Here is an 8,994-nt window from a genome sequence, read left to right as displayed (position 1 = left end):
GCAAAACTGTGTGATTGGAACAGGTTGGCATCTTGCTTTGTCTCACATCATGCTGATATTTGAGTTGAATGGCAATCGAATGTTGTTTTGTACTATCATGATTTTCTTATCAAATCCTTCTAAATATTAGGTGCAAAACTTTTTGCTTACATCAATTTGAAAGGAAATGGGCTAGAATTAGATTAATATGGATTAAGTAATTATAGTTGAGCTATAATTATAATAATCCATAAGCCCAACAATCATGAAACCCTAGTGACTCTTCATCTATATAATGGTTATTTATTCTCCTTTGTGGGATATGAGAAATAGCGTAACATTAGAGAGAAAATACGTAAAGCTTTGTAGAGAGAATTCCTAGCATTCTTCTACGGAGCAATTGTACCGGGATAGTTCCTGCATCGGATTGGATTGCACGTGGACCTCGATAGTAGTGGATTCAACTTGCAGGATTCAATCGCAGAAGAAAACAACACAACAAGTAAGATATTTAGTTCCGTTGTGTTTTACATGCTCAACTCGCAATATGATTATGAATCTAGATCTGTATTCTTGTATGCAAATTCCGCCGCGCTCATTAGATGAATACAAGAAATCCCAACAGTGGTATCAGAGCCCGGGGCTCGATTCATAATTAATTTTGTATTTGCTAATTACTTGTGGATTAATTACGTAATTGTGTTGGAATGAGAAATTAGATTTCTTATTTGGTTTCTGAAAATCAACCGTCTGAAACTTATCTTTTGAAACTGAAATTTATTTTAGGGTTTCATAATGAAATTTGATTTCGTTTAACTTTTGTGGAATCTTACATGTTTTGAACACGTGTAGGTTGAAAATTGCTTGGGTTTTGTAAAAACAAATCGTGAAATTAGATTTCATCTTTCTCGAAATCTTTTGAAACTAATTGATTGAACTTTGTATCCACATGTTTCGAACATGATAGGAAATTATGAAAAACAATTGTTTATCAGAATATTTCCAAAGAAAATTAGATTTTGACAGAAGGAAACTTTATTATGTTTCAAAAATTTTCCGTATTAAAATCTGATTCAAAGTTTACAAAATTTTTTCCAAGCAAGATGATTTTATGAGTAATTGTTTCGGATGGAGTTTTAATTGAAATGACAGGTGACATATAATTAATTAGATTAATTTATATAAAACCAATTACAGAAACATAATTTATTAATTAGATTGATAAATTTTAATATAGTTTTATTAATTTAGAATTAATATTAAAATATGCAATTATATTAGTTTGGAATTGATATAATCGGATAATCCACATTAATTGAGAATAAAATTTGATTTTATTGAGCATTATTTGATATCCTATGTGATAAGCATGCTATTTGATTTATGCTTATTTATTTTAACTATAGTAGTTAGAAACCGTGTTATACTATGTCTGGGTAGGCGGCGTCCAGTATGTGTAGTCCGTGTTATACTATGTCTGGGTAAGCGGCGCCCAGTATTTGTAGTTCGTGTTATACTATGTTTGGGTAGGCGGCGCCCAGTAATTGTTTGAAATTTAATATTGGATATTATGTTCACATAACTAGTATCACACTTTTTCCCCATAAAATATAAGTCTTGTTTTTGAAACAAATGCATCGTCCATCATAATTGTTTGATGTTCCTAGCCTTTTCGACCACGAGTTTTACGCCAAAGCGTTTACTCTAAATCCACAAGGTCTAGGCTCATTCATAGATGCATGGTTGACATCGTGTGATGGGGTTGACTTGCTTAAATTGTTTAGTGAATCCAAAGCGACCTAAATAGTTTATGAATGCATATTAATTGGATTAATAAACCAAGAATTGCAAAATAGTTGTTGCAATTGGCTTGGAGGCCTACCTTGTAATATTATTGTAGTGATCAGCCAAAGCAAGGGCTGCATTAATATGGACTTGGATCTTGGACCACTAAAATTTACATTTGATATAAATTCGTATTTTATGTTTGGGGGACATAATATATGTTAAAATTAGTGGGAGCTAATCAATACAATAAACCCTTGTTTGGTTAGTGATACGAATGTGATCTTTGTATGATTTTCTAATTTACTTTTCATTGTATTTTTCTGTTTAGATAAAATGTCAAATTTGACTTACAAGTGTTTGATGGAAACACATAAGTTGACTGGGTCAAATTTCACGGATTGGCTCCGTTGTTTGCGCTTGGTGCTAAGGCATGACAAAATTGATTATGTCTTGGACAAACCAATTGGTGTCGTTCCCAGTAAGGTATCATCTGAGTTTGCTACGTTTGACGCTGCTGCTCATGAGAAACATGTTGAAAATGCAAATGATGCTCAGTGCATCATGCTGTTATCCATGAGTTTGGAACTTCAAAGACAACATGAGCACATGCTTCCATATGAGATGCTTAAACACTTGGAGAGTTTGTATGCTTCACAAGCTCAAACTATGGAGTATGAGATAATTCGCGATCTCTTCAAGTGCAAGCTTCATGATGGAGGCAAGGTTTCTGAGCATGTGCTGAAAATGATTGGTTTGATTGAGAGGTTAGCATCGATTGGAATGGTGCTCCCCGCAAATGTCTCAACAAACCTAATTCTGCAGTCTATTCCTAGTAGTTTTGAGAATTTCATTGTGAATTTCAACATGAACCACGAAGGTTGGGCTGCCAGAGTTGCACAACATGCTTAAGACTTATGAGTCTTCCACTGCTAAGGTCAAATCTGTGCTCATGGTGAGCTCTTCTGCGAAGTCTTCCAAAGGGAAGAATAAGCAGCAACAGAAGAAGAAAACATCTAAGGATGTTGTTCTAAAGCCTAAGAGTGGAGGGGCTAAGAAGAAGTCGAAATCATCAAAGGATGAGGGTCTTTTCTGTCATGAGAAGGGACATTGGAAGAGAGACTGCCCAAAATTCAAGGCACTTGGTGCAAAAAGTGGGAGCTCAGGTATGTTTGTCATTGAGATAAATATGTCTATGAATAATTCACAATCTTGGGTATTAGATACAGCTTGTGGCTCACACATTTGTAATAATGTGCAGGGTCTAAGTGACTGCAGGAAAGTGAGGCCTGGGGAAGTTGATTTGCGTGTTGGGAATGGAGCAAGAGTTGCTGCCGAATGCGTTGGGACTTACAGATTGGATCTTCCCTCATGACATAGACTATAATTGTTCAATTGTTATTTCGTTCCAGTTATTTCTAAGAATATTATTTCCATTCCGATGTTAGACATTGAAGGTTTTTCCTTCCATTTTGCAAACAACAGATGCTCGTTTTCTTTTAATGGATTGTTTTATGGAAATGCCACTCTTGAAAATGGATTATATATGCTTGAATACAAACGAAATATTCTCAATGTACAAAACAAAAGACCTAAGCTATGTAATACGAATGATGCAACTTATCTATGGCATTGCAGACTTGGTCATATTAATGAGAAAAGAATAGCAAGATTGAGAAAGTTAGACTATCTCACTTCATTTGATTTAGAATCATACGGAGCTTGTGAATTCTGTCTCAAAGGAAAAATGACAAGTAAACCATTTTCTGGGAAAGGGGTGCGTGCTAAGGATTCGCTAGAGTTAATTCACACAGATGTGTGTGGACCGTTTCCAACTCAAGCAAGAGGTGGTTATTCGTACTTCATAACTTTTACTGATGATTTGTCAAGGTATGGATATTTGTATCTTATGAAACATAAATCCGAGGCCTTCGAGAAATTTAAAGAGTTTAAGTGTGAAGTTGAGAAACAACTTGGGAAAAGTATCAAGACTCTTCGATCAGATCGAGGAGGGGAATACTTGAGCCGAGAATTTCTTGATTACTTGAAGTCACATGGAATCCAGTCAGACTGGACACCTCCTGGTACACCTCAAATAAATGGAGTATCTGAAAGGAGAAATCGAACATTATTAGATATGGTTCGATCCATGATGAGCTTCGCCAGTCTCCCTTTATTCCTATGGGGTCATGCCTTACTAACAGCTATTTACATTCTAAATAGGGTTCCCTCTAAATCAGTCGAGAAAACACCATATGAGTTATGGTGTGGCAAAAAAACAAGTCTTAACCATATTCGGACCTGGGGTTGTCCAGCTTTTGTTAAGAAAATGTTGACTGATAAATTGGAAACTAAAAGTGAGAAATGTTATTTTGTGGGATATCCTAAAGAAACTAAAGGATATGAATTCTACTGCCCTGGAGATCACAAGGTGATAATCTCTAGGAATGTGACGTTTCTTGAAGACAATTATGTCTTAAAGGAACAAGGTCACAACATTATAGATCTTGAAGAAATTCAAGAACCACAAGATAACACTGAGGATGCGGTATTGTCAAATGGTTTGAACAATAACTCAGTGGGAGTTTTTGATGATTTATTGGGAGGGGAAATTACTACTAGAGGAGACCTTAGAGGGACTCTCGAAGAACCTCCTCAAGACAATGAGATGCATCAAAGACAAGACGATGCAATAGTCGCATCACCTCTACCTCAAGAAAATCATAGTGATATTCCTGAATCTTCTCACATACAGAATGAACAGCCTGAACCAGAGCAAAACCAACTCAATAGGCCTAGAAGGATTCGTCGTCCACCTAAGAGACTGAATCTAATGGTTGAGAACTAAGATGATGAAGTTGATTTAGATGACGATGAGCCTAAGACCTATACCGAGGCGGTGTCAGACACCGATCGAGAGAAGTGGCTTGAAGCCTTGATATCTGAAATGGACTCGATGTACTTCAACTTAGTATGGGAACTAGTTGACTTGCCAGATGGGGTTTACCCTATAGGCTGCAAATGGATCTTCATAAAGAAGAGAGATGCAGATGGCAAAGTACAAACCTACAAGGCTAGGTTAGTGGCAAAGGGTTATAGTCAGCCCGAAGGCATTGACTATGATGAAACCTTTTCGCCAGTTGCTAAGATCAAGTCCATTAGGATATTACTTGCAATTGCTGCATACTACAATTTTGATATTTGGCAAATGGATGTCAAAACCGCATTTCTCAATGGAGAATTAGAAGGCGATGAAGGGGGTTGGCAGCGGAAGCGCATTCATAAATCAATTACATAATAATCAGATCTATTTAGCGGATTATTTAGACAAATTCTATTCGCGTAATCATCTCACGTATCATGCTCATAACTCAAATAATCACATGCTTTAAATTAAATGAAATCTAAAACATGCTGTTCTAGGGTTTAGCCATTATACCTTGATTATTCTCCAAAGAATCGAAGATAGCTAGCGCCTTCTCCTCGTGAAGATCTTTAGTACAAAACCACGGATCTTCTGACTGGTTCCCGGACTGTGAACTGATATCAGGGTGGGCTGATCTCACCAGCGCACTAGGACTTAAATAGAGAAGACAGAAATCCTTTCCCACGGAGGAGAAAAATTCGACCTCTACTAGGAATAGAGAGGGCCGAAAATTTTGAGAGAAAAACAAGTGTTAATTCTGTCTCCTCTATTCTCCTATTTATAATAAGTCACATATTGGGCCCAGACAGGGATCTATGGAAGGCTTTGGATATGGGCTCCTCCAATTAGCTTTTTACTAATTAAATTAAACCCAATTTAATATAAGCTTAAAATTGGAATATTACGAGCAGCCACTACAGAAGTAATACTGCACTCCCCATCCAAATCCGAAATTACAAGTACTTCGGGTTTCCAATACTTTATATTTATTTCCCGCACTTAAGATAGAAACATCCATTAATTAATTATTGTCTGCTATGGACTTAATTAATTAATATCTTATTTATTCCAAGAGAGGACTCAGCAAGAAAATCTTATTTATTATTCATAGAGTAATTAAACTCCAACTAGCTAGGTTCCGAATAATAAAACCTTATTTCAAGCTTCTCTTGAGGATGTTATCAAACGAGACTCACCTCGTGCACGATTCAACATAATAGCAATCCTAGCACCGCTAGATACTAATCACCACTACCCAATATACCAGGCTTATTGGGTTACGAAAAACCCGCACCATTTGGTAAGTCAAAGTAGTGCATAATCAATACCGTATGCTCAATGCTAACGTACATTGATTTAGAAATAATTTACGAGACCTCGTCTTTCAGTAGATAGCATAAAGACTGTCTCGCTGTTAGATCCATTCAGTGCTATACCACACCAACGCCAACGTCATCTTATTTCAGTAAGGCTTAGAAATAATCGGACTGACATTGCAACCTTTCACGATAGGTAGAGCCTATCTAGGTTGTGAAATTCTTCTTTTTCTTTGTTTAGAACTGACCGTGTTACCTTAAAGTGGACGACGCCCACAACCGGTCTACTAAAACAAAGACTTAGACTTTGTTAAATTACTTATACATTTAAATATGCAATTAACATCCATTAAATGTAAAATATAACAACATTATGACAAAAATAATCTGTTTATTCATTTGGAAAATAAAATAAGAGTTTTAACAGTATTCAATCACTCGAAAGGTGATTTCTAGTATACAAACTCTAACAGGCGATGTCTATATGACACAACCTGAAGGTTTTGTATCGAAAGAAAGGCCGAATGCAGTGTGCAAGCTAAAGAAGTCCATTTATGGACTTAAGCAAGCTTCGAGGAGTTGGAATATTTGTTTTGACAGAACAATCAAATCGTTTGGTTTTGTCAGAAGCAAAGAGGATCCATGTGTTTATAGTAAATGCGAAAATGGAAACGTCGTATACCTTATCATATATGTTGATGACATCTTGATTATGGGAAGCGATCGTTCCATGATGCAATCCGTGAAAGAGTGGTTGTCTAGATCCTTTATGATGAAGGATCTGGGTGATGCTTCTTATATCCTTGGAATTAAGATCTATCGAGATAGACCAAATAGGATGTTGGGATTGTCACAATCCACTTACATAGACAAGTTGTTAAGGCGCTTCTCAATGGAGAATTCTAAGAAAGATTTTCTTCCTATGGGACAAGGCATTGTATTGTCAAAGAAGGATTGTCCTTCTAATGACAAAGAAAGAGACAACATGAAGAGGATCCCATATGCTTCGGCTATAGGATCTATTATGTATGCCATGATATCTACTAGGCCAGATGTGGCCTATGCGCTTAGCATGACAGACAGATTTCAGCAAAATCCCGGTGAGGAACATAAGAAAACTGTTAAGAGTATTCTTAAGTACCTTAGAAGGACTAAAGAATATTTCTTAGTCTATGGTGGAAAACCAGAGTTATCAGTTACTGGGTATACTGATGCTAGTTTCCAAACAGACCATGACGACTATAAGTCTCAGTCTGGATATGTTTTTACCCTCAATGGTGGAGCAGTGAGTTGGAATAGTTCCAAACAAGGTACAACTGCCGATTCCACCACCGAAGCCGAGTATATTGCTGCATCTGAAGCTGCCAAAGAAGTTGTTGCTTTGTTAGAGTTCGTTAAGGAACTGGGTGTCGTTCCGAGTGCCAGTAGTGCAATACCTTTGTACTGTGACAACACTGGTGCTGTTGCGCAAGCAAAAGAACCCAGAGCTACGAACAGGAACAAGCATGTTCCTAGAAGATATCATCTGATCAGAGAAATAATTGAAAGAGGCGACATAAAATTAGAAAGAGTACTCACTGTTGATAATTTAGCTGATCCTTTCACTAAACCGTTATGTATAGAAAAACACAACAAGCACTTTGAGAGCTTAGGTGTTAAGCATGTTGGTAGATGGCTTTGAATTAGTGGGAGTTAAAGTTTTATATGTCTAAGAAACATTTTGTGTTGAGACAATATTACTTGATCACATTCTATGAAAATTTAATTTTCTATGGGTTTTGTGCACTTATTGGAATAATTGTTTTAAATGTTTGTCTTTATTCTAAATATTTGTTCCCTTGAATTATGACTGTCGTTAATGGAGTGAGACATTAATGATGCAGTATAATTCTAAAATAGCCCTAACCAATTATCATCAAGAATGAGATATTGATGATATGTTACAGGTTAGCATGGGGTTTGCATCACATTCTTCGAGATTGTAGTTGTTCTCACAACTATGAGATATCAGATACTCGTGATGGACACATGGTATACTTTGGAGAGTATTGGTATACCCTACTATTAAACTGTTTTGTTAAGTGTCTACAGTTTATTAGTGCATGAAGTATGTAATAGTCCTTGGATCTGAGGTCATTACACATTTTGTTTGTTGAGTGGTGTGCTTTGATCTTGTCCAACGCTTTGCCTCCCAAAGGAGGATTGAGACACGAACCTGTGTTGGGTATATCATAAGATAAATGAAAATGGTAGTTGAGCCAAGAATGAGATTCATTCCTCGATTAGAATTTCGAAAGAACACTCAAATTCTCTATATTACTTGACCATTAAGTCATTGGCCAATGCAAAGATATATTCGATTAAAGTAGTTGAATATGATCGAATGGGTCATTTAATAAATATGAGATAAAGTGATTGAGCTATTTGGATGACACATAGCAAATCTTAGGCTCAATCGGGTGGTTCATGAATGAAAAGATATTACTATAAACTTTATGTAAAGACTTGTTTACCGAATTCACGTAAACATCCTTCATATACCGAGCTACGCTGCCAACGCAGTCTAGGAGTTTTGTGCAGACTTTGATTAGATCGTCGTCGATAAAGAGGGCCTAAAGGGTCACACTATAAGTGTATTTTGATCCGCTCAAGGGTACAAAGTTGGAACTGCGTATTATATCTAATGCTAGTCCAAGTGGGAGATTGAAAGGAAATGAGCTTGAATTAGATTAATATGGATTAAGTAATTATAGTTGGGCTATAATTATAATAGTCCATAAGCCCAACAATCATGAAACCCTAGTGACTCTTCATCTATATAATGGTTATTTATTCTCCTTTGTGGGACATGAGAAATACGTAACATTAGAGAGAAAATACGTAAAGCTTTGTAGAGAGAATTACTAGCATTCTTCTACGGAGCAATTGTACCGGGATAGTTCTTGCATCGGATTGGATTGCACATGGACCTCGATAGTAGTGGATTCA

The 8,994-nt window shown here is 36.5% G+C and overlaps 2 pseudogenes; both read left to right on the top strand.

Moving 5' to 3' along the window:
• The first annotated feature begins 2,100 nt into the window (after positions 1-2,100).
• Positions 2,101-2,723, top strand: LOC148923564 (uncharacterized; annotated as a pseudogene).
• A 4,265-nt stretch (positions 2,724-6,988) lies between these two features.
• On the top strand, positions 6,989-7,687 carry LOC148923563 (secreted RxLR effector protein 161 pseudogene; annotated as a pseudogene).
• Positions 7,688-8,994: the final 1,307 nt, after the last annotated feature.

This window comes from Salvia hispanica, chromosome 6 (genome assembly GCF_029641045.1).
Source record: "Salvia hispanica isolate PSC_SH4W2 chromosome 6, Shi_PSC_v1, whole genome shotgun sequence".
Classification (NCBI taxonomy): Eukaryota; Viridiplantae; Streptophyta; class Magnoliopsida; order Lamiales; family Lamiaceae; genus Salvia; species Salvia hispanica.
This window is presented reverse-complemented; position numbering and strand designations above follow the sequence as displayed.